Below are 24110 nucleotides of genomic sequence, written 5' to 3' on the forward strand. Positions count from 1 at the left end.
TTCACATCAATAACAATGTCAGGCATGCCGGTGTTGTTCTGCATAATCCTCGTACGGACGCTGACAGGCGCGTTAGTTCACCACGACGCCCGTTAGGACGGAGTGAAATGCCATGACCGATAGATGATGCCTGCGCATGGCGCTAGTGACGAACAGGGCCACGACATGGAGCCATCCCTGTTGACATCTACAGGATCGGCGGGACCCACATGAAGGAGAAGAAGGACCCAGCAACCTTGGAAGCCTTCTTCTCTCTCGTTCTTCTCCTTTTCCTCCTATGTAACCCACACTTTTCCTTCGCCTATAAAAGGGGAAGCAGGACGCCCCATGAAAGAGGAGATCTAGACACAAGAGCACGAGACGAGCACATGGTTGAGCGGCAAGTGAGCTCTCATCACCCATTCACTCCTTCCACTAGAGACTTGGGATCCTCTCCATCTCTCGCATGTTTGTAACCCCTACTACAAACCAATTGCTGGTAACACGAGCAACAGCGAACTGAACCAGTATAAACCCTTGTGTCCTCCGAGCACACCAGCTGAGCCAGACATGTCAATACAAATTTACTCATCGGTGGTCAAAAAACACCGACAGTTGGCACGTCAGGTTGGGGGTTTTTGCGCGTCTCGACGTCCACATCAGGCCTTAGATGGCTAGTCATAGCATCAGCTAGATCCCGGGCCCGCACGTGCGCTTCAAGAACCTAGACTTCATTGTTACGATGGAGGGAGAGTTGGCATAGGTTTCCGCCGCCGTCTAGCCTCTCCACTCCATCGGCCTCGAGACGATCGCCGAGGCGCTTGAGGAGCTATAGCTACATGCACTAGAGGCTCATGCCCCCGGGAGCGACCAGCTCCTCGGCTTCGATTACGGGAGGCTAGAGCGCCAACTCGGCGCCTTGTTGGGACCCTGACTGTCCCGGGAGGACTTGTGCTGCCTCACCTTCTTGTTCGCCAACATCATGACACAACTTGCTAGAGGAGAGCTGCTCTCCCCAGAATACCTCATCCAGAGCACCCCGACAGCGCTCCCGTTTGGTCTACGCAACGCCGCAGAGACCGTTGGCCACCTTGTGGCGCAACGCATGCCCCCATCCCCTACGAACGACGAGTTCGTGGGGATGACTGAATACGTCGTGGAATCTTTCCACAATGTTCTTGCAGGAGAATCAGAGTCGCCCTCCGACTTTGACTCCAGCAGGGGGAGCCATCCCCCCTTACGATAATGTTTCATGGCAGGTACCCACAAGGGATACATCCAAAGCATCCACGAGGGAGGGGCTACCCCAACAGACAACCTTGACGATGAGGTCGAGGGGGATGCAGGGGCCCCACCTCGCCTGTAGGTAGAGCAGCCAGTGTTTTCCTAAATGTTAAACGGTAAACAGTTGGTCACCTACTATTTAGCAATTATTTGGGCAAAATGTCCCATTAAACAGGCTAAATGGTCAATTAAACGGGGTAAACGGGTGATTAAACGGAAACGGCACACCACCATGTAGCATTTACACGGTGTTTAAATGGGCTAAACGACCATTTAGGTGAACAGTGAGAGCAGCTGAGGGCACGGCACCAAGAGCTCGAAGAAGCATGACTCCAGCTCAAGGAGGAACGCACAAAGCTCAGACGAGAGATCAAGCGCCACAGAGACAGTGGGCGTGCGCACGCCGTGGCATGCGACTTGAACCGGAGGATCATCGAGGATGATGAAGCCCTCCCACACTTCACCTAGGCAAGCCAGAACATCGCTGCTACAATGGCCTTGCTCTGGGGGCTTCCGGAGCCCGCGACACCCGAGGATCATCGGCCGATCATGAGATTCGCACGCTACTCGAGCGTGCAGCGACGCAGCAGGCCTAGAGCTCGTTATCCCAACGACATGAGCTCAACGCCAGCCAGCGCACGCCCTTAGAACGACCCGACAGGGACGTATTAGTCCACCAGGCGTAGCAAGGTGGTAGGCCACGCGCTGTGGCCTCGGTGCATGAGCGTTTTGGCCTCCACCATGATGCGCACAACACCCTCGATGCCCGTAGGCGAGCCCATGGCAATGAGAGGGAGGAGGGTTGCTACGACTACCACCCTTGTCATGGAGGACGCTACAATAGTGGTGAGGACTGAAGCCCAAGCCCTAACTTGCCAAGACCTTAGGCCTTTGGCCGACACATCCTCAATGTCGTCTTCCCACCGTGGTACCGACCGCTGACCAACATCATGAAATACTCTGGGAAAACCCCGGACTATGGCTCAAGGATTATTAGCTTGCTTGCTAAGCCGGTGGAGCAGATAGTGACAATTTCATTATCTACAACCTTCCATTGTTCTTGGCCAATTCGGCGCGAACGTGGTTGGAACACCTTTCGTCCAACCGAATCCAAAGTTGGGCGGACCTAAAAGAGATTTTCGTGGGCAACTTTCAGGGCACATACGCGCGTCCTGGGAACACATGGGAGCTCAAAAACTGCCAATAGAAGTCTAGGGAAACTCTTCGTGGGTACATCTGGCGCTTCTCCCGGCAGTGCAACGAGCTGCCTGATGTCACCGACGCCGACGTCATAGGAGCTTTCCTGTCCGGGACCACCTACGAGTCCCTAGTTCACAAGCTAGGATGTAAGGGTTCGCAAACCACCAAGGAGCTCCTCGACATCGCCACCAACCATGCCTCGGGCGAGGAGGCAGTCGGGGTGATTTTCGACCACCCCAAGGGCAAGGTAAAGCGGGACAAGGACGCTGGCGAAGGCACCTCCAACCACCCCAACTAGAAGAAGAACAAGCAATGATGCGAGGGCTCGCTCGTGGCCACTGCCAACCACAAGGGGGGTTAGAAGCCCACCGAGGGTACCCCGGACCACTTCGAGAAGCAGCTCGAAGGACCATGCCCAAACCATGCTTTCCCCGTCAAGCACCTACACAAGGACTGCGTCCTAATGAAGCGGTTCTTGTCTGGAGACTCCAACAAGGGGGAGCATAGTAAGGAGCCCAAGCCATCCATAGACGACGCTGAGGGGAAGGATGATAGATTTTTGATGCTGGATGGCTGCCTCATAATCTTCGGTGGGTCGGCAGCCTATGACTCCAAGCGCCGCCAGAAGCTTGTGCGCTGCAAGGTCTATATGGCTGAGCCAGCCGCGCCTTCCTTCCTCCAATGGTCGGAGTCCGCCATAACCTTTGATCAGACCGACCACCCAGAAAGCGTCCCGCAGCCGGGAAGATACCCGCTTGTGGTCGACCTGATCATCGGCACAAAGTGGCTCACCAAGGTGTTGATGGATGGAGGCAGCGACCTCAACATCATGTATGCTAAAACGCTCGACGCCATGGGCATTGACCGATCGCGCTTCTAGCCAACCGGGGTGCCTTTCCACGGCATAGTGCCTAGAAAGCAGGCCATGCCACTTGGGCAGATCGATCTACCCATCACCTTCGGGAATCCGACCAATTATAGGACAGAGACCCTTACCTTCAAGGTGGTCGGGTTCCACGGGACCTACCACACCATCCTGGGACGTCCATGCTATGCAATGTTTATGGTTGTCCTCAACTACACCTATCTAAAGTTGAAGATGCTAGGTCCATGCGGAGTCATCATCATCGGCATCTCCTTCTAGCGCACCTATGAGTGAGAGGTCATGTGCTACGAACACGCGGCAGCAATTGTCACCTCCAAATAGCTTGCGGCCATCAGGGAGGAGGTTATCGAAGAAACGCCCAACCCCAAGTGGCTGGACGGGTCTTTCGAGCCTGTAGAGGGCGCCAAGGAGATCCTCATAAACCCCAGCAGCTCGGAGGGCAAAGTGCTACGCATCGGCACCACACTTTCCTCTAAATAGGAAAGTGCACTCGCCGAGTTCCTCCGCACTAGCAGAGACATCTTTACGTAGAGACCCTCGGACATACCAGGCATTCCAAGAGAAGTAGCCGACCATGCCTTGAAGATCAGGCCAGGCTCCAAGCCGGTGAAGCAGCGCCTGCGTCGCTTCGATGAGGAGAAACACAGGGCCATCAGCGAGGAGATTGCAAAGCTTTTAGTGGCATGGTTCATCAAGGAAGTATACCACCCCGAGTGGTTAGCCAATCACATTCTTGTACGAAAAAGGAATGGGAAATGGAGAATGTGTGTTGACTACACGGGTCTCAACAAAGCGTGTCTAACGGATCCATTTCCTTTGCCACACATAGACCAAGTAGTCGACTCGACCTCAGGGTGCAAAACCCTTGGCTTCCTTGATGTGTACTCTAGGTACCATCAAATCATGATGAAAGAGTCTGACCAGCTCGCGACATCTTTCATCACCCCATTCAGATAGTTCTACTACATCACAATGTTGTTTGGCCTAAAGAACGCGGGGGCTACGTACCAATGCTGCATGCTCAAGTGTTTCGGGGATCTCATCGGGCACACTATCATGGCCTACGTCAACGACATTATGGTCAAATCCAAATTGACTGACCAGGTCGTAGCTGACCTAGAGTAGACCTTCATGAAACTCCAAGCAAACAGTATCAAACTCAACCCCGAGAAGTGCATTTTTGGGGTTCCAAGGGGTATGCTGCTAGGATTTATCGTCTCCAAGCGCGGCATCGAAACCAACCCAGAGAAGATCTCGGCCATCATGAGGATGGGCCTGATCCAGAACATAAAGGGGGTACAGCGAGTTACAGGGTGCCTCGCCGTGCTCAACTGCTTTATCTCACGCCTCGACAAATAAGGTCTCCCCCTCTATTGGCTTCTAAAGAAGGCCAACTACTTCGAATTGACACTCGAGGCCCAGGAGGCACTTGACAAGGTCAAGCAGCTCCTAACAAAGGCCCTGATCCTGGTCCCCCCAACTGACGGGGAATCGCTTCTGCTCTACATTACAGCTACCACGCAAGTGGTTAGTGCCACCCTAATGGTAGAGCGAGAAGAAAAGGGACACGCCTCAAAGTGTAGCATCCCATGTACTTCATTAGCGAGGTCTTGTCTGATTCCAAAACTTGCTACCCCCAAATCCAGAAACTCCTATACGCCATCCTTATCGCCAAGAGAAAGTTGTGTCACTACTTTGAGTCGCATCTGGTGACGGTCGTGACGTCCTTCCCTCTCGGTGAGGTCGTCCAAAACTGGGATGCCACAGGATGAATCACGAAGTGGGCACTCAAGCTGATGGGTCAAGGCATTTCATATGCCCCTCGAATGGCCATCAAGTCCCAAATGCTGGCTGATTTTGTTGCAGAGTGGATCGAGATCCAATTACCACCAGCAGTCATCGACCAAGAGTACTGTATGATGTACTTCGATGGATTGTTGATGAAGAAAGGCGCCGGCGCGCGGCTAGTCTTTGTTTTGGCCCTCGGAGTACGCATGAGGTACATGGTTCGCATCCATTTACCCTCCTCCAACAATGTGGACGAGTATGAGGTGCTCATCAACGCCCTATGCATCACCATCAAGTTGGGTATCCAACGGCTTGACGTCCGGGGCGATTCCCAACTGGTCATCGACCAAGTCATGAAGGAATCAAGCTGCCACAATGCCAAGATGGCTGTGTATTGCCAAAAAGTTTGCTAGCTAGCGGATAAGTTCGACGGTCTCGAGTTCAATCACATCCCGAGGCTTCTCAATGAAGCGGCGACACGCTAGCAAAAATGGCGTCCGGCCAAGAGCCGGTGCCAACGGGCATCTTCGCCAGCAATCAGCACAAGTCCTCGGTCCTCTATGAGGCAGAACAGACCAATGATGAGCCACCTACCCTGGGCTCGGGGGCTTACTAGCTAGTGGCTCCATCGGACCCCGAAGTCATGGAGCTTGACGAGGATCCAGTGACAGAGCCTGACCCTCTGACCGACTAAAGGACGCCTTACCTCAACTACCTCCTCTATGAGGAGCTGCTGACAGACAAAATAGAGGCTCGGTGGCTCACGTGTCATGCCAAGTCCTTTGTCATTATTGAGGGCGAGCTCTACAGTCGAAGCCACACCGAAATCCTACAGCACTGCATCCCCATCGAATAAGGGAAGCAGTTGCTGAGTGATATCCACGGTGGGGTCTATAGGCACCATGCCGCACTTAGGACCCTAGTCATAAATGCATTCCGACAAGGCTTCTACTGGCCAACCATAGTAGCCGATGCAGAACAGATTGTGCGCACCTATGAAGGGTGTCAATACTACGCTCGGCAGACCCACCTGCCGACCCAAGCACTCCAAATGATCCCCATCACGTGGTCGTTCATGGTCTAGGGACTTGATCTAGTCGGACCTCTCAAGAGGACGCCTAGGGGCTATACGCACTTGCTTGTTGCCATAGACAAGTTTACAAAGTGGATAGAGGCTCGATTGATCTCCGCGATCAAGTCCGAGCAAACCGTGCTGTTCTTCCATGACATCATCCATCACTTTGGAGTCTTGAACTCCATTATCACAGACAATGGCACATAGTTCACCGAGAAAAAATTCCTCCAATACTGCGATAAATACCACATCCGTGTCGATTGGACCACCGTGGCGCACGCCCGCACGAACAGGCAGGTCAAGTGTGCAAACGACATGGTCCTACAAGGCCTCAAGCCTAGGATCTTCAACCAGTTGAACAAGTTTGACAAATGATGGGTCGCGGAGCTTCCGCGGTGCTCTGGAGCCTAAGGATGGCCCTAGCTGGGCCACTGGCTACATGCCATTCTTCATGGTCTATGGTACCGAGGCTATCCTCCGAACCGACCTGGATTATGGAGCACCAAGGGCCAAGGCGTATGACAATCAGGGAGCCAAGGCATCCCTCAAGGATGCCATGGACCAACTAGATGAAGCGCGTGACATTGCCCTCCTCCACTCAGCCAAGTACTAGCAAGCGTTATGCCGATACCACAGTTGTCGAGTGCAGGATCAGGCCTTCAATGTCAGGGACCTGGTGCTCCACCTCGTCTAGAGCAACAAGAACCACCACAAGCTCTCTCCGCCATAGGAATGACCGTACGTCATCACGGAGGTGCTCCAACCATGCACCTATAAGCTCAAGACCATGGATGGTGAAGTCTTCGTCAATGCCTGGAACATCAAATAGCTACATCGCTTTTACCCTTAATCTATACATGCTTTCTCTTATCGGTTTTATTATCGACTCCTCGATATTTAGTGACTCCCGACCCCAGTAATGGCAAGGGGTTGGGCCTCACTCAGGGCTGATAAGAGTGTATCTATTTGGTAGACATTCTTTATGTCCGACCCTTTCTCACGTTAAGATCTAGAAGCAATTGTTGTAGAAACAAACGATGAGTAAAACTGGTCGGACCGCAAGAAACCTATGCCCCAGCGGCTATGACATTTTTGCTCACCAGCGTGATTAGAGTTTTTGGCCTGCTCCCCGAGCTTTTTAGCCTTAACTATAGAAAGAGTCAGAATGCATTAAAGAGTATATCTATCCAATAGACATTCTCTATGCCTGACCCTTTCTCACATTAAGATCTAGAAGAAAGGGTTGCAGAAACAAATATTGAGTAAAACTGGTGGGACTGCAAGAAACCTACGCCCCAGTGGCTGTAGTGTTTTTGCATACCAGCGTGATTAGAGTTTTTTCAACCGCACCCCATGCTTTACAGCCTTAACGACGGAAAGGGTCGGAACACATTAACCTTTTTATACAAAAAGGGGAGAATAGTTCAAAATCTGTTTGGCCATAATGAAATTTAAGAGCTTGTCCACTTATTACAAGTTCACCACCTGACTTATTTACCTAACTAATTTCTTGGGGGATGATCTCATCCTCTATCTCGGCAAGTAAGTCCTGTACTAGAGGGGCCACCTCCTTCTTAATGTCATCTAGCTCGGCATCGGTGTAGATAGGCATGAGAACCATCATAGGTAAGGAAGGATACGGAGCTAAAAATGCTCCTATGGCTCATTCAGGCCCAGGAGTTCAAAGGTTGGCCCTCTGATGGGTTCACAGCCGCTCCGGGGTGCCCTTAGAGTGAGGGGTGAAATGGGATGGGCCCACTAGCTGCCAATACTTGGGCACACGAGCATCGCGGACATCTCGGCCCACGTTTGAGTCTTGGTCGGTTTCTAGTCCATGGTTTTTTGTCGAAGAAAGGCAACGAGCCCTTGGGACCGGTCGAATGGACCCGAGAACTATATGGATTGGCCACTAAGAATCTAGAGTCGTTCACCAGCTGACCCAAGCCATACCCCCATGAATGGGAAGCCAGGGCCCCACTCGGACTAGCCCGTTAACAGCTCACCGAGCACCATTTTTGTCCATCGAGGAAAAATGTGGCAAACCTTAGCCCCTCCATTTTATCAAAAAAAATGCTTGAGTGATGATGATCACAAAGATGAGCTGACCCCTGGACCAGACCCCTGCAATGCGTGGAGGCTTAAGGGAAGTTGGACTCGCAAGGAGACTGAACATGCAGTTGCAGTACGATGGCGGACTGATCGGATTCTAGGGGACCGGAATCAACAAAAATCTATTCGACCTCCCGAATCCTATGTTTACACGCCCCCAAGAAGATTGATCGTGACAAAAGGGAATTGCCGTCCTACCAAGACACGCCGTAGGCTACAAAAAGAAGGCCAAGGCCCTTAGAGTCTTCTCATCTAGAAAAGCCTCCAAAGAAATATTCTACTCCTCCGCAGACTCAGGGGCTACTGTCGGGTATTGATATTAGTGATACCCAAAGGAAGGATGTTAGCACCCACGCTGACTTCCCCAGATGGCTCGAGACATATTAAAAGGTCTCACCCAACCCAAGGCCATGGGCTCCGTGTCTCGCCCGACCTCGAGGCCGCGGGCTCTATCTTGCCTGACCCCTTAGGTGTGGGCTCCATCTCGCCCGACCCCAAGACCGCGGGCTCCATCTCGCTCAAGGCCGCGGGCTCCGTCTTGCCTGACCTTGAGGCCATGGGCTCCATCTCGCCCGACCCTAAGGATGCAGTTTCTATCTCACCCATGGTCACGAGCTCCGTCTCGCCTGTCCTCGAGGACGCGGGTTCTGTCTCGTCTGATGGGGACCCATACCGCCGCCAACCACTCTAGGTTCAAACGTGTGGGCCTGGGTCAAAACTCAGACGCTAGGGAAGAGGCCGGCATGCATCAATGTAACCCATGGCCATGACAGGCCATACTTGGGAATTCACATCAAGAATAGTGTCGAGCATGCCGGTGCTGTTCTGCCTAATCCTCATATGGATGCTGATAGGTGCGTCAGTTCACCACGACGTCCACCGGGATGGAGTGGAATGCCATGACTGGTAGATGATGCCTACGCAGGGTGCTAGTGACGAACAGGACCATGACATGGAACCATCCCTGTTGATATCTACAGGATCAGTGGGACCTGCATGAAGGAGAAGGACCCAGCAACCCTGGAAGCTTTCTTATCTCTCTCGTTCTTCTCCTTTTTCCTCCTCTATAACCCACGCTTTCCCTTTGCCTATAAAAGAGGAAGTAGGGCACCCCATGAAAGGGGAGATCTAGACACAAGAGCATGACATGAGCACATGGCTGAGTGGCAAGTGAGCTCTCATCATCCGTTTACTCCTTCCACCAGAGACTTAGGATCCTCTCCCTCTCTCACCTGTTTGTAACACCTACTGCAAACCAAGTGCTGGTAACACGAGCAGCGGTGAACTAGACATAGGGGCATTCTGCCCGAACCAGTATAAACCCTTGTGTCCTCTGAGCACACCATCCGAGCCAGACGTACAAATACAAATTTACTCATTGCTAGTCCGAAAACACCGACAATGTCGCAAGAGACTCTGGCTATGGAAATATTCACCAAGCATGGACGGTTGTCGTTGAAATAGCTTAGCATTTAGTCAATCATCCCTTTGTTTGGTTTCACTTTTTGAGAGCTAAAAAACACCATGAGCCTGGACCCATAATAAGAATTGGTTGTGTACAAAACTCTTGTAGAGACTGGAATAAACTTCTTTTTTTTCTAAAAAAATGATATGGCTGTATGAATACCATTAAGACTATGATTTCCATACAAGAGTCTACTAAATTATGCTTCCATTGAACTATATTTCAGATAGTATATGCAATATGCATGGACATCAAATCAATTATCACGATGCTGAATTGCAATGCACAAGCACAACCACCATAGGCAACAAACAAAACCCAAATGTCATTTGTGTCCATTCTGTCCTAGACACATCATATCCAAATTCAATAAAAATAAAGCAAAGAAATAAGGCATGTTTATGAAATCAATAGCTAAGCTACAAGGAGTCAAAGGCACGCACTAGTATAGGTCACACTGCAGCATACCGGAGGCACTAGGGCTGGCAACGCCACCAGTAGTTTCCAGCACCTTTGTCAACGAAATATGGTCGGCAGTCTACCTAGGGGTATGCCCAAGGTAGTAGATTGTCGGTAGACAGATGCGCAAGCCACAAACAAGACAGTGACGCAAGACAGACACGAGGTTTTATCCAGGTTCGACCGCCAAGAAGGCGTAATACCTATGTCTTGCGTCTGATTTGTATTGCTATATGTCAATGAGAGATGTTTTTTAGAGGGATCCCCTGCCCGCCTTATATAGTCCGGGGGCAGGGTTACAGATCTGGAAACTAATCCTAGTCAGTTACAATTGCCATATATGGCCGGATAAGGATTCCTATTCTAACCGACTAGGATCCTGCTTGATCACCAAATCCGCCTTAACTCCTTGTGCGGGACTCCGATCAGGTTGGCTAGGCCACACGTCGTCTTTCGGTTGGACCGGACCCATCGATCCGGGCTGGCCCAAGCTTAGCCATAAGGGTATAGGGGTTAATACCCCCACAGCTAGTTCCCGAGCACCATGTATTATGTTGCAACATGCCATTTTAACCTTCTCCAACAAGTAAGGCTTGAGTTCTTGACATTTCTGACCACCATCATCGCCGGAGAAGTAAGTTGTCCAAAGAATGTATGGTGGTCTTAAGAAAAAAGATAAAGATTTCTGTCCTGAGAAGTGTGCCCACTTGTATTTCTGGAAAGAAATGTAAGTGGTCTTGAAGCATAGCGTCCTTGAACGTTAGAGTTGTAGGGGTCGAAAAAACCAACACATTCACCACAAGGTGAAGTTTGCCCACTTAGTCCCCGAGCCTGGTAGTAGGTGACGTAGGCATGTGGTGCCAGAGTCTAAAAAGAATTCCCAGTTAAGTTGAGAACCCAATTGTGGTACAAACAAAAACGAGATGCACCGATAGGTGCATCGTACCGATGTAGTCCCCGAGCTTGCTGGAAGGCGAGGTATGAACCTTGTAGCAAGGTCTAAATAAATGTCTCTCAACTGTATGTGAGTACAACTCACATGTAGTCAAGGAGAACCATTCTCCGAGCAGTGATCGGGACAGTCCCCAAGCACATTGATAATCCTTACAATCATTCAAAACATAGGGGTCGATTAAAACACATTCACCGCAAGGTGAAGTGTGCCCACTTAGTCCCCGAGCCTAGTAGTAGGTGATGCAGGCACATGGTGCCAGGGTCTAAAAAAGAATTTCCACCAAAGTTAAGAATCCAATCGTTGTACAGGCGATATGAGATGCACCGGCAGGTGCATCGTACTGACGTAGTCCCCGAGCTTGCTGGAAGGCAAGGTATGAGCCTTGTAGCAAGGTCTAAATAAATGTCTCTCAACTGTATGTGAGTACAAATCACATGTAGCCGAGGAGAACCATTCTCCGAGCAGTGGTTGGGACAGTCCGCGAGCACATCAGTTGTCGGAGCAGTCCCCGAGCACGGCGGTGGTCGGAGCAATCCCCGAGCACGGTAGTGGTCTTGGCAGTCCACGAGCATGGCCATGGTCTAGGCAGTCCCTGAGCATAGCCCTAGTCTGGGCAGTCCCCGAGCATTATAGTAGTCTGATCCATCCTTGAGAACAAGACATGCAACGAAAATACAAACGCCACTTGTATATTATTTGGTGTATTTATTGATCTCCTTTCTCTGCCAAGTCAAGTCTGGCATGTTTGGTCAAAAAAGCAGATGGGTATAGTACATCACTCTATCTTCTTACTCTTTTCTGGCAAACAGTCGATTGACACCTGTATGGAGGTGTGTCAGTGTGGGCCCTCCTACACTATCAACGAAGAGGCACGTACACTAGTAACGAAGGGGCGCGTTTATTGGCATAGATCTCGAGGTTGTGTGAACAACCGTCTACGGCGTGTGCGCATGTTTCCCAATAATCTTGGGCAGACAAAATGATGGAGCTCTTTGTTATTTATAATGTAGATCTGGTAAGTTACTCATACCGTTCCCCATTGTCATTCGCCACCACAACCTTCTTCTTCCTCTTGCCAAACCCTATTCCCCCAAAAATCATCACCAATCCCCCCTCCACCGCATCCACTCCCTTAACAAGGGCAGATTAATGGCGAAGAGAGATGCCCAGAAGAAAGGCGGAGTCATGGCGAAGGAGTGGTGGAAGTCAAGGAGCAATGAGCAGACCATTGAAGACCTCATCGCCATGGGTGTGCTTCACAACAAGGCGCTCGCTGGATGGCATGCGCCAGAAGGAGAAAGCTTCCCTGACCCACAACCAGGTGAGATTGTGGTGTTCGAGGATTTCTTCAAATGGGGTTTTGGGGTTCTAGTGCACCCTTTCCTTCAGGGTCTCTGCTTGTATTACGAGATTGGGATTTGCAATCTGCATCCCAACTCGATTCTTCTTGTCTCCACCTTCATCCATCTCTGCGAGGCCTATGGTGGCTTCTAGCCCCATTTCGACCTCTTTCGCCACCTGTTCTGTCTATGAAAGAAAGGGAGCGGTGGCTCAAAGATAGCCGAAGGCATCTACCTAAATCTGCATGACGGTATGAAAGCCCAATACTTGCACTGCCCTAGAACACCTCACTGGACGAGTGGTACAAGAAGTGGTTCTACATCCATGAAGAGCCAAACACAATCCCCCTGTGCGACGTGGGGCTAATTCCGGAGAAGAAAAACAGCTGGTCGGAGAAGCCCAAGAACTTGGAGCAGATCGCAAAACTGCTTGGGATGATCCCGTGGGGAAGGCTAGATGGCCCAAGTGTGGTCGGTAACTTGATCAGCCGAAGGATCTAGCCTTGCTAGAAGAGGGTACATCCTGGCTTCGAGTACCAGGGGAGCGCAGATCCAATGAGGACTAGGAAAGAGGCGCTCGACAAGATAGAACTCAAGGCTAGGATTGGGGAGCTATTCAACCTGGCCGATCCCAATTACATTAGGTTAAACGACATCAAGCATGCCTTCAAGCTGGCTCGACCTCCCCTAAAGGTAAATGATGCCTCCTTGTAACTGTAGAATCATGTTGTAACAAGAAATTGACTGTTGTCCCTATCATGTGTCTCAGAGTAATGGTCGTGACTGGGCAGCAGTGTTCGTGTCTCCGCCCCTCGGTGTGGATTGGCTGCAAGTTGCCGGCCTAGCTGCCCAGACCAGCGCTAGGACCAACAACGTCCACTGGGCGACACTCGAGGCTGTGGAGGATGCATCGACCAGAGCTGCTAGCAAGCGTCTAGCTGCCAACAAACGATGCCAAGCCATCTTCCCCCTTTCGGACGATGAAGCAGAGGATGCGGACATCTTCTAGCTCATCCCTTGAAAGAGGAGGAGACAAATGGGGTCAACGGAGCAGGGTGGTTCCTCTGTGCCAGCAGTGATCACATCACCGACCACTGCAACACAGAGGAAAAGTGAGGGAAGTGTCGAGCATCAAACCCCGACACCTGTACCGGTGGTGGAAAGAGGTCCGATGGAACCTGTCGAGCATGCGGAGCAGGGGCGGTCAAAGAGACGCTCCTTCGCCACATCATTCTGAGCTTCGAAGCTGTAAGTATCTATAACTTTGATGTAAGCTTATAATTTGTATTGAATACTATTATCTTATGAACTTTTCTCTGATATATTAGGTCAGCGTCCACCGAAAATCCTGACCAGCTAGCTGGGTGTGGCACGACTTCGCTAGCAATGGCGGGAAAACTGCCCAGCAGCTAGCCATGGAGGAACCTGTAGAAGGAACTCTGCCGGGACCTCAGCAGGCAGACGACCAGACATCAGTCCCTGAGCGGCTGGTCGAGAAGACAGCCGAGCAGAGTATAAGTGCTCCGAGCACAACCCCTGCTAAGGTGGATCCAGCCGAGGAGCAGCAGCCGGAGGTGGCACAGAGCACTCTTGCTGATGCAACGGCTCGTGGGAAAGCCATGGTGGTCGCGGAGACTGCAGACTCCAGACCAGTGCCGCCCCCTGAACAGGAGGCTAAAGAGGACGAAGTAGAAGAGGTCCTGGGCCATCCCCAAGATAAGTGACAACATGTATATGTGTCGCGCTAGCAGAACGACGAATGGGTTATGCACAAAGAAATCCTAGGGGTCGAAGAGACCCTAAGAGTCGAATGAGCGGCGAAGCATCTGGTGACAGAAGTCTAGGTATGTTTGGCTTGACCACTTGACCCTGTTATGTAGTCGATCTGACTGACTTAGCTTATTTATATGCAGGACTTGATGAAGACCACGAAGTATCAAAAGAGGTGCTTCGACCAGATTGAGGGAATCACGGCGAATAATAAAGAACTGGTGGCTGAGGTGGAACACTTGCGCCGCCAACTTGAAGCCGTCGACTAGAAGAGGGTAGAGCTAGAGGCACAGAACCAGAACCTGGTCAGCCAGCTTAATAACAAAGAGCAGGAAAGAATAAGTAAGTTTTTACTTTATCATAGCAGGTGTGTAACACATATTGTTGTGTTGTTGGTAGTGACAGCTATAATGCAGGCTTAGAAGCTAAAGTAACCTGCCTCCAAGAGGGGAATAGCCGCATGACCGCAGAGTGTGGTCATCTGAAGGAGGACAACGAGAAACTGGCATGCAGCCAGTCTCAACTCTAGGACCACACCACCAAAATGAAGGAGGAACTGAAAAGTAAGTATTCCAGACCACCTTTCTCATTCTGTTGCCCGCCTTGTCTTGTCATGCCCTAACATTTTGATATCTTGCACGGTGTTCAGTTTTAAAAGTCAATGCTAAGAGGCATTTGGAGGCCGTGATCAAAGAGCGTGATGGCTGGAAAGCATGATGCCTCAAGGCCATCGAGGAGCGGGACATGTGGAAGAAACGATGCCAAGAAGTGGCAACTGGCATTGTCCCCGTCCTCAACCTTATCGACTCAGCGCTCATAGAGGAAGAGCCAAGGACGCCCCAGCTCGGACTGGTCGAGAGATGTAGACAAGCGTGGGGATGGTTCCAAGAGTTCGTGAAGGAGGCGGGTGAGTACACGGGTGCCCATGTACTAAGCATGGTGCGTGCTCACTACCCCCTGATCGATCTCAAGCGCCTGGAGGCTAGGTACCCAAAGGAGGTAGACCCAGACAAGGTGGAGGAGCTTCGGATGGCCTAGCTAGACTTGTCGTCAAAGATAATTGGCAACATTAACCTATGTGGAGGTGGGACAGCACCTGTATAGGGTATGCCACTGATGAGTCAGCAGGAAATGCCATCAGTTGCAAACCAACCAACGAAGCCTGCAGTCTCAACCAGCCAAGCATTGGCGGGGCCATCCCCTTCAGCTCGACTAGCACAAGAGTCCCCGAGACTCGAGTAGGATGTCGGAATCAGCGAGCAGTAAGTGCCACGCGCCCTGACCAGCCAATGTAATAGGCTTAGAGCTATAGAAGGAGGACATAGGTGTGTTATTGTAAACTTGAGCCTCTTCAGGCAAGCTTGTAATAACATAACTGTATATCATTATAAGCTTGTTTGCTTTGTATAAAACGTATTTAAGCTTGAAACTTTATGTTGGTGTAACTAAGTGAGAACATCTTAACGTTCTGTTTAGTTGTACCATTTTGCTCGACACATCATCCTAAAAAGTTTGTGCGGCCCTAGCTTGCCATGTGGTCAGAGTGTGAGGTACAGTGACCTGTGCACACATAGACGCGGACAAGTCAAACCAAGGGGGACCTGCTGATCACCCGTAACGTAGAGAGCGGATCCCATGCATGTGTTGGGAGGAACCAGAGACATGGCCTACTCTGAAAACCATAGAAGGAGTGGTGGTCGGCTTTTACTGGCTAAGTTAGAATAACCATAAAATTCAAAGTGACACATTAGAGTGGTCGGAGGAATCATAATTGCTTTATTGAAGTAAATCAAAAGTATAAGAGGAGTACATATCTCAGTAGTTAAGCATAGAAACATCTAAGCTTGTCGATGTGCCATGAGTTTGGTATGTCCGTACCATCTAGGTGAGCTAACCTGTAAGACGTTGGTCGTGTGACTTCCTTGATCATGAAGGGTCCCTCCCATGGGGTTGCGAGTTTGTGGACACCAGCCTGGTTCGTCTTCCACTTCAGGACTAAGTCCCCGACCACGAAGAACCACTCTTTAACATTCTTGTTGTAGTACCTGCGCAAAACAACAAGGTATTTGGCCGTACGTATACAAGAATCGAGCCTTTTCTCTTCTGCGCTGTTCACTTCTAGCTCCCGTACTTCATTAACCTTGCCTTCATCAAAATTCTCTACCCGTGCTGATCAGAAAGCTATATCTGGTGGGAGGACTGCCTCAGCGCCATAAACCATAAAGTATGGTGAGACACCGGTGTTATGACTGGGCTGCGTTCTGAGGCCCCAGACCACAGCTGGTAACTCTTTGAGCCATCTTCCGGGAGCTTTGTCGTTTTCTCTATACATCCTCTTCTTCAATGTGTCCAAGATCATGCCATTTGCCTGCTCGACTTGTCCATTAGCTCTAGGGTGCGCCACCGAGACGTATTTTACTACTATGCTCCTTTTATCGTAGAAGTCCCAAAAAGCGTTCCCGGTGAACTGAGTACCCAGATCGGTGATGATGTTGTTGGGTATGCTGAAACGGTGGATGACCTAGTCGAGGAACATGACAGCCTTCTCTGAAGATGCATGTACCAGAGGCATGTGTTCTATCTACTTATAAAATTTGTCGATCAGCACAAAGATGCATGTAAATTTCCCCAGCATGCAAAGGGCCAGGAGGTTGGTATTGTCTGGATCTCATGTGCTGGTATGTGGATTCTCTTGCTGAAGAACTGACAACCCTCATAGTGGCGGACTAGCTTCTCTACATCGGCTACTGCTAACGGCCAATAGAACCCTGCTCGGAAAGCCTTGCCGACCAATGTTCTTAAGGCCGCATGGTTGCCATAGGAGCCAGAGTGGATTTGGTCCAGGAGGTGTTCACCTTCTTCCTGGGTTATACACTTCATCAAGATTTCCTCCTTTGCGTTCTTGCGCCATAACTTGCCATCGACGAGCAGATACTGCTTGCTGCGACATGTTAGGCGCTCGTTTTCTGTCCGATCAGTATAATCGCTACCATCTATTAAGTACTTGATGAAAGGTATTCTCCAGTCGGGCTCATGAGTGGTCAGAGGCGGCTCAATGGTGCTCGATTCTGGAACCATAGCCACCAATTGCTGGTCTAGAGGCTTGCTTGCCGTGGAATCTTCCTCTTCGATGGAAGGCATGAGCAGGTCTTGGACGAATACGCCATGTGGGATTTTGGCTCGGGATGATCCTAACTTTGATAGTGCATCCACTGCTTGATTCTTGTCCCAGACCACGTGTATGTACTCAATGCCATAGAACCTGCCTTCCAGCTTTCTGATCAATTTGTAGTATGCGTCCATCTTCTCGCTGGTTGTGTCCTAGTCCTTGTTGAGTTGGTTGATGACCAGAGCCGAGTCTCCATAGACGTAGAGACGTTTAACACCAAGCTCAACCGCAATGCGTAAACCATGCAGGCATGCTTCATATTCGATGGCGTTATTAGATGCCGGGAAATAAATCCTGAGGACGTACCGGAGCTGCTCCTTGGATGGTGACATGAAAAGAACTCCTGCTCCCGCACCGTCAATGTTGAGAGAGCCGTCGAAGTACATCGTCCAATATTCATCGGATCTCGGAGAGGTAGGAGTGCTTAAGTCTGTCCACTCGACGATGAAATCGATGAGTGCCTGAGACTTGATTGTAGTACGGCTTGCAAATTCCAAGGAGAAGGGGCATAGCTCCATTGCCCATTTGACGATGCGCCCGTTTGCATCCTTATTGCGAATGATGTCCCCCAAAGGGTACTCGGTCATGACCACCACACGATATCCGTCGAAGTAATGTCTCAACTTTCGGGATGTTATCAGTATGGCGTAGAGCAGTTTCTGAATCTATGGGTACCTAGTCTTGGATTCGTTGAGTACTTCACTGATGAAATAAATTGGCCACTGTACCTTATAGGCATTGCCCAGCTCATTGCGCTTGACCACCATGGTAGTGGAGACCACCCGATTGGTTGTCGCAATGTAAAGTAAGAGAGTTTCGTCTTCTCTAGGAGCAGTGAGGACCAGAGGTGATGTAAGGTATTGTTTTAGCTACGTGAAGGCAGCGTCTGCTTCCTCCAATGACTCAAACTTCTCGGATGCTTTGAGCAGTTTGAAAAACGGTAGTCCTTTTTCTCCTAATCTTGATATGAAGCGGATGAGAGCAGCCATGCATCCAGTAAGCTTTTGGACATCCTTCACCTTTTTGGGGGGCTTCATGTCTAAGACAGCTTTGACTTTCTCTGGATTAGGGCATATGCCATCGTAACTGACGACGTTGCCTAGCAGTATACCAGAAGGAACACCAAAGATGCACTTCTTTGGGTTTAACTTCCATTAGAATGTATTGAGGGCCGCGAAGGTGCGTTTTAGGTTGTCAACAAGGGTATGTGCTTCCTTGGTTTTGACAACTACATCATCCACATAGGCCTCTACAAGGTCATCTTTTATCTCATCTGTGAGGCAGGCCTAAATGGCATGTTGGTATGTAGCCCCGACGTTCTTGAGCCTGAATGACATAGTAGTGTAGCAGTAGGTGCCGAAAGGCATGATGAAAGATGTCTTGATCTGATTATCCTTTTTGAGAGCAATATGGTGATAACTAGAGTAGCAATCAAGAAAGGAAAGGAGCTCGCAACCGGCGATTGAATCTATGACCTCGTCTATACGAGGTAAGCCGAAGGGGTCCTTAGGGCAGTGTTTGTTGAGATCAGTGTAATCAACGCACATTCTCCATTCATTATTCTTTTTGTGTACAAGAACCGGGTTGGCTAACCACTCCGGATGATACACTTCTTTGATAAATCCACTGCCAAAAGCCATGTAACTTCTACCCTAATCGCATCCTTTTTGTCGTAGCTTCTGCTTGATAGGTTTGGCCTTGCTGTTGACATTCAAGGAGTGCTCGATCAAGTTCCGAGGTACACCGGGCATGTCAGTAGGTTTCCATGCGAACACATCCACATTGTTCCTCAAGAACCCGACGAGCGTGTCTTCCTATTTGGGATCCAGGTTGGCCCCGATAAGGGCCGTTTTGCTGGAATCACCGTTGACCAGCTGGATCACCTTGTGCTCCTTTGACTTGATGTTCTTGCGTGGAGCCTCGAGCTTTGGGATCTCTAGGTGGTCGGTTGAGGTCTTCTTAGCATCAAGCATGGTCTCGGACATGCGAATAGAGAGGTCATGGGCCTCTGCTATTTTGAAACTATCGTCTTCACAGGTGTAAGCAGCATACACGTTACCTCAGAGGGTTAGGACTCCTTTCTCGGTAGGCATCTTGAGCACCAGATACCTGTAATGAGGTATGGCCATGAACTTGGTGAGCGATGGTCGACCAAGAATAGCATGGTAGGTGCCGTTGAAGTCATCGACCACAAAGTTGACGTAGTCGATGTGGAAGTGGTTCGGGGTCCCAAACTGTATAGGTAGCGTGATCTACCCGAGAGGTGTAGAGTTCTGTCCGGGGAGAACACCCCAGAACTATGCCTCGTATGGCTTTAGATCCACCTGAGCTATCTTCAGGGCAGGCAGACTATTCTTGAACAGTATATCGATGGAGCTGCCGCCGTCGATTAGTACTCTGTCGAACTGGACCTTGTTAATACAAGGATCGAGGACCAGGGGAAAACGTCCTGGCTTAGGTATTGTGGCCTATTGGTCCTTTCTGCTGAAAGAGATTTCGTGGTGAGACCACGGAGGGAGCCGTGGATCAGCGAGGAGGTTGTCGGCATTGGCCATGTTCAAGCAAGCATGGGCGAGCAGCTTGCATTCCCACTTGGTCTCAATGGACACTTTGCCTCCGATGATGGTGTGCATGCGATCGGTTGGCTTGACGTACTTGTGACGAGGGTCTGCATCGTCATCGTCGTTATCCTCATTGCGTTGTTCCCCTGCATCGTTAGGCTTGTCGGATGTATCCGGAGCCTATTGACGCGTATAGATAGACTTGAGAATGCGGTATTTCTCCATGGTATGGTTTGACCTAGGATGGAGCTGGCAGGGCCCCTTCAATGCTTTGGCGTAGTCGTCTTCGTAATTACGATGTCTGCCACCCTTTTTAACGGTATTGACCTCGCCGTCGTCTTCCCGAGCACGCTTGCTCCTGTAATCGTCACGACGGTTACGCCACTAATTACGTTGGTCATGGTGATCGCGGAAGTCGTTGCGCTGGTTGCGGTGGTCAAAATTGTTGTTCTGACCACGGTTGCCACGGTAGTCATCGCGGTGTGGGGGTGGTCAGAGCATGGAACCCTTGCTGCTTCTTCAATAATAATCTTCTTAGCATCGTCGGCGTCCGCATATTTCTTAGTGGTGGATAGGTGCACTGTGACCGATTTAGGTCTCTTCCGGAGGAGCTTGTCTCTTAGGGCATCGTGGAAGCTGAGGCCAGTGATGAAAGCCTCGATTGCCTCATTGTCGGAGATTGATGGCACCTTGATGCGCATCTCTGAGAAATGCCGAATGTACTTGCGTAGTGGCTCATCTTTCCGATCTCGGATCCATTGTAGATCATACTTGTTGCCCGGTTGTTCACAAGTAGCAATGAAATTGTCGATGAAGGCTTGCTTAAGCTCCTACCAAGAATCAAAGTAGTTCGCCAGCAAGTTGACCAGCCATTGGTGACCTGCATTGCCAACAGCGACTAGGAAGTAGTTAGACATGACGTGCTCGTCAGCCATGGCTGATCTACACATGGTTTCGTAGAGCATGACCCATAATTCGGGGTTTTCCTTGCTGTCATACTTCTGAAGTTTCTCGAGCTTGAAATTCTTGGGCCATATGACTTGGCGAAAGTGTGGAGTAAACTGCTTTAAACCCGACGGACCGTGGGCAGTGTCATACTCCATGCGGCGATAGCTTTCATAGGATGCTCGATCGTCGGCTCTCTGGTTGATGCAAGCGCGCAGATTGCATCCACCGAGGTAATGGCGGAGATCGTTATTGCCATCGCGGCGATCTTGATCGCCATCTGGATTAGCCCTGCGATCGTGGTTATCGTGGCGATTGTCGTGGTTGCCACGGCGATTATCGTCCCAGACGTCATGACGGTCGTCCTCCCGACGGTGGTTGTCATCCTGACCACCATCGTGGCCACCGTTTCCACCTTGACGGTTGTCTAATGGGTCGTTGTTGCGCGAGCCGCGTGGGTTGAGTGGCTGTGAGCGACTTGGGAGCTGGCGGCTATGGCTTGACTCGACTGAGATAGATGGAGCTCGGACTTGATTTACAATCTCTGTGGTCTGGGCCATGGTAGCCGTTAGATAGGCTTATATTTCATCGCTAACCGCTTGGGTTTCTGGGGTGTTGGGTAGCTATTGCATTGTTGCCATGGCAACGGCTATGTTGGCACTTGGAGTCCTGAAGACCTATTTGTCCCCCACCCTGTCGAATGCATCGTTGAGGTCACGTGGCTGGACCCTTATGCGTCGCGCCTCCTGGTTTGCTTCGGCTTTGATTTGCCGGCGATTAAACTGGTCAATATTGAGTGCTTCGTGCACAGTCCTTTCTTGTTCTGTTTCACCAACTGCTGGCGGTTCGTCATTGCTGACAACATGGATCAAATCCCCTCGTCTTGGCGGGAAAGACGGGAATTGTGAAAACCCCGGGGCATGGTCTGGCAGATCCAGATCGTACTTGGCGCCATCGTCTTCATGATGCTGAAGCTCGGTGTGGACAGATGCATTAGATGCAATGCCAGACGAGGAGCTGGAGTCGCCCTCTTGGACTGTGTGGACGGATCCTTCTTGATAATCTTTAGTCCGGATCATGTTGACGAAGTTGCGCGGCTTCAGCCGAGGTCGGTGCATAAAACACAGATCCAAGCGGCATTGTAGGTTATACGCGTAGCTGGAGGTAGCGTTTCGTAGGCCGTAGGGCTAGACCTGGTAGTTTTCCATCGAGGCTTCGTACTCAGAGAGCTGGAGACCCATCACGAAGGCTGGCCGGCGATGAGCGGAGCACCCTTTAGGAGTAGATATGACCACAAGATCTGTACCAAGTCGTGCAGGATGACTGGTCCGAGCTGGTCAGGTAGATCTATTGTGGGGACTGGTTACCTGCTCGTTAGGTTGACTTTGAATCATACTTACCAGAGCTAGGGTTTCAGCGAGTTTGGTGCCGACCCGATCGATGGAGTTGAGCAGGTCGGTGTTGTCGATCTGCTTCCCTTTGTAGCGGAGAAGCGGATGACGAGTTGTCGGCGTGGCTGAAGATGATGCAGGCATGGTCGGAGCCAGATGTACCGTGGTCGGAGCTAGGTCCATCGTGGTCGGAGCCGTACCTGTTGTGGTCGGAGCTATAGCCGACGCAGGTGAAGAAGTGGTCGGCGCAGACTGAATCCATGCCTCCTCCGTGGCCATGGCGATGAAGTCGTCGAAGCCGGTGGTCCAGGTGATCTAGTCGATGGTGAACATGAGGCCGTTCAGCGTATCCATGGAGCCAGAGATGATGACCATCTTGTTTGCTTGGAGAGCAGTACGCACACCCCCTACCTGGCATGCCACTATCGACGAAATATGGTCGGCAGTCTACCTAGGGGTATGCCCAAGGTAGTAGATTGTCGGCAGACAGATGTGCAAGCCACAAACAAGACGGTGACACAAGATAGACATGAGGTTTTATCCAGGTTCGGCCGCCAAGAAGGCGTAATACCTACGTCCTGCGTTTGATTTGTATTGCTGTATGTCAATGAGAGATGTTTTTTAGAGGGATCCCCTGCCCGCCTTATATAGTCCGGGGGGCAGGGTTATAGATCTGGAAACTAATCCTAGTCAGTTACAATTTCCATATGTGGCCGGATAAGGATTCCTATTCTAACCAACCAGGATCCTGCTTGATCGCCAAATCCGCCTTGACTCCTTGTGCGGGACTCCGATCAGGTTGGCTGGGCCGCATGTTGTCTTTCGGGTGGACCGGACCCATCGATCCGAGCCGGCCCAAGCTTAGCCATAAGGGTATAGGGGTTAATACCCCCACAATCTTCCACATCTCCCCACCCTCCCACACGCCTTCCTCCAGTAGCCACTATTCGATGCACCCCTTGACCTCATCATCCCCTACCGCCATTCCTTCCCTCTCTGCTGCTAGGTGAGGCGACACCGGCTCCTGCCATGCATACACCGTGCAGCACGATAGCACCTTCATCTCCTCTGCCGCATCTGCTCCATAGTTGACCACCTTCTCCTGGCTCTCGTGGAGGGGTTCCGCCTTGGCCTCCACGGTGGGCGACGGGAAGAGGGTGCGACATGAGGCGACGAGGCAGGTGGCTCGGGGGAAGGGGAGGCGCGGAGCAGTGCAGAGGCCCTGCTGAAGACGAAGCATGCCTCGGAGTCAATGGGGTAGCCAGTCTGAAGCGGCTTGAGGTAGGCAATGGACGAGATGGAAGGGGATAGGGAGGAGAGGAGCATAGTAGTGAGGCCTACAGAGACGAGGGTCTTGCCGACGCCAGTGTTGGTGCCAAAAATGGCAAAGGTTGGGGAGGAGAGGGGAATGGAGGAGTCAGTGCCAGAGGTCTGGAGGCGTCGGCAGGCGTGGTGGAGGAAGAGGTGATGAAGTATGGCTACAATGGTGGTGGGTTTTGGACGGGGAGGAGGTTTGGGCATGGGCCATTGGAGGAGGAGCAAGATTGAAATTGAGGTAGTGTTTGTTTAGGAGATAAGATGAAAATGGAATTGGAGGACTCTTCACTTTTTTTCAAGAGAGAGGCACTCTCCCAGCACTAAGTGCTGGCAACTGCGCCCACGTGCCTCACCATGCCCGTGCCCACGGCTAGGGTTCTAGCAAGGAGCTTGCTAGCGTTAGAGACGACGAGCTCG

At 50.9% G+C, this 24110-nt stretch overlaps 1 pseudogene; it reads right to left on the reverse strand.

The window, feature by feature from the left end:
* The window catches only part of LOC136499724 (bifunctional dethiobiotin synthetase/7,8-diamino-pelargonic acid aminotransferase, mitochondrial-like), a 52991-nt pseudogene extending 29094 nt beyond the window's left edge, over positions 1-23897 (reverse strand).
* Between the last annotated feature and the right edge of the window lie 213 nt (positions 23898-24110).

Source organism: Miscanthus floridulus, chromosome 13 (assembly GCF_019320115.1).
Source record: "Miscanthus floridulus cultivar M001 chromosome 13, ASM1932011v1, whole genome shotgun sequence".
In the NCBI taxonomy this organism is placed as follows: Eukaryota; Viridiplantae; Streptophyta; class Magnoliopsida; order Poales; family Poaceae; genus Miscanthus; species Miscanthus floridulus.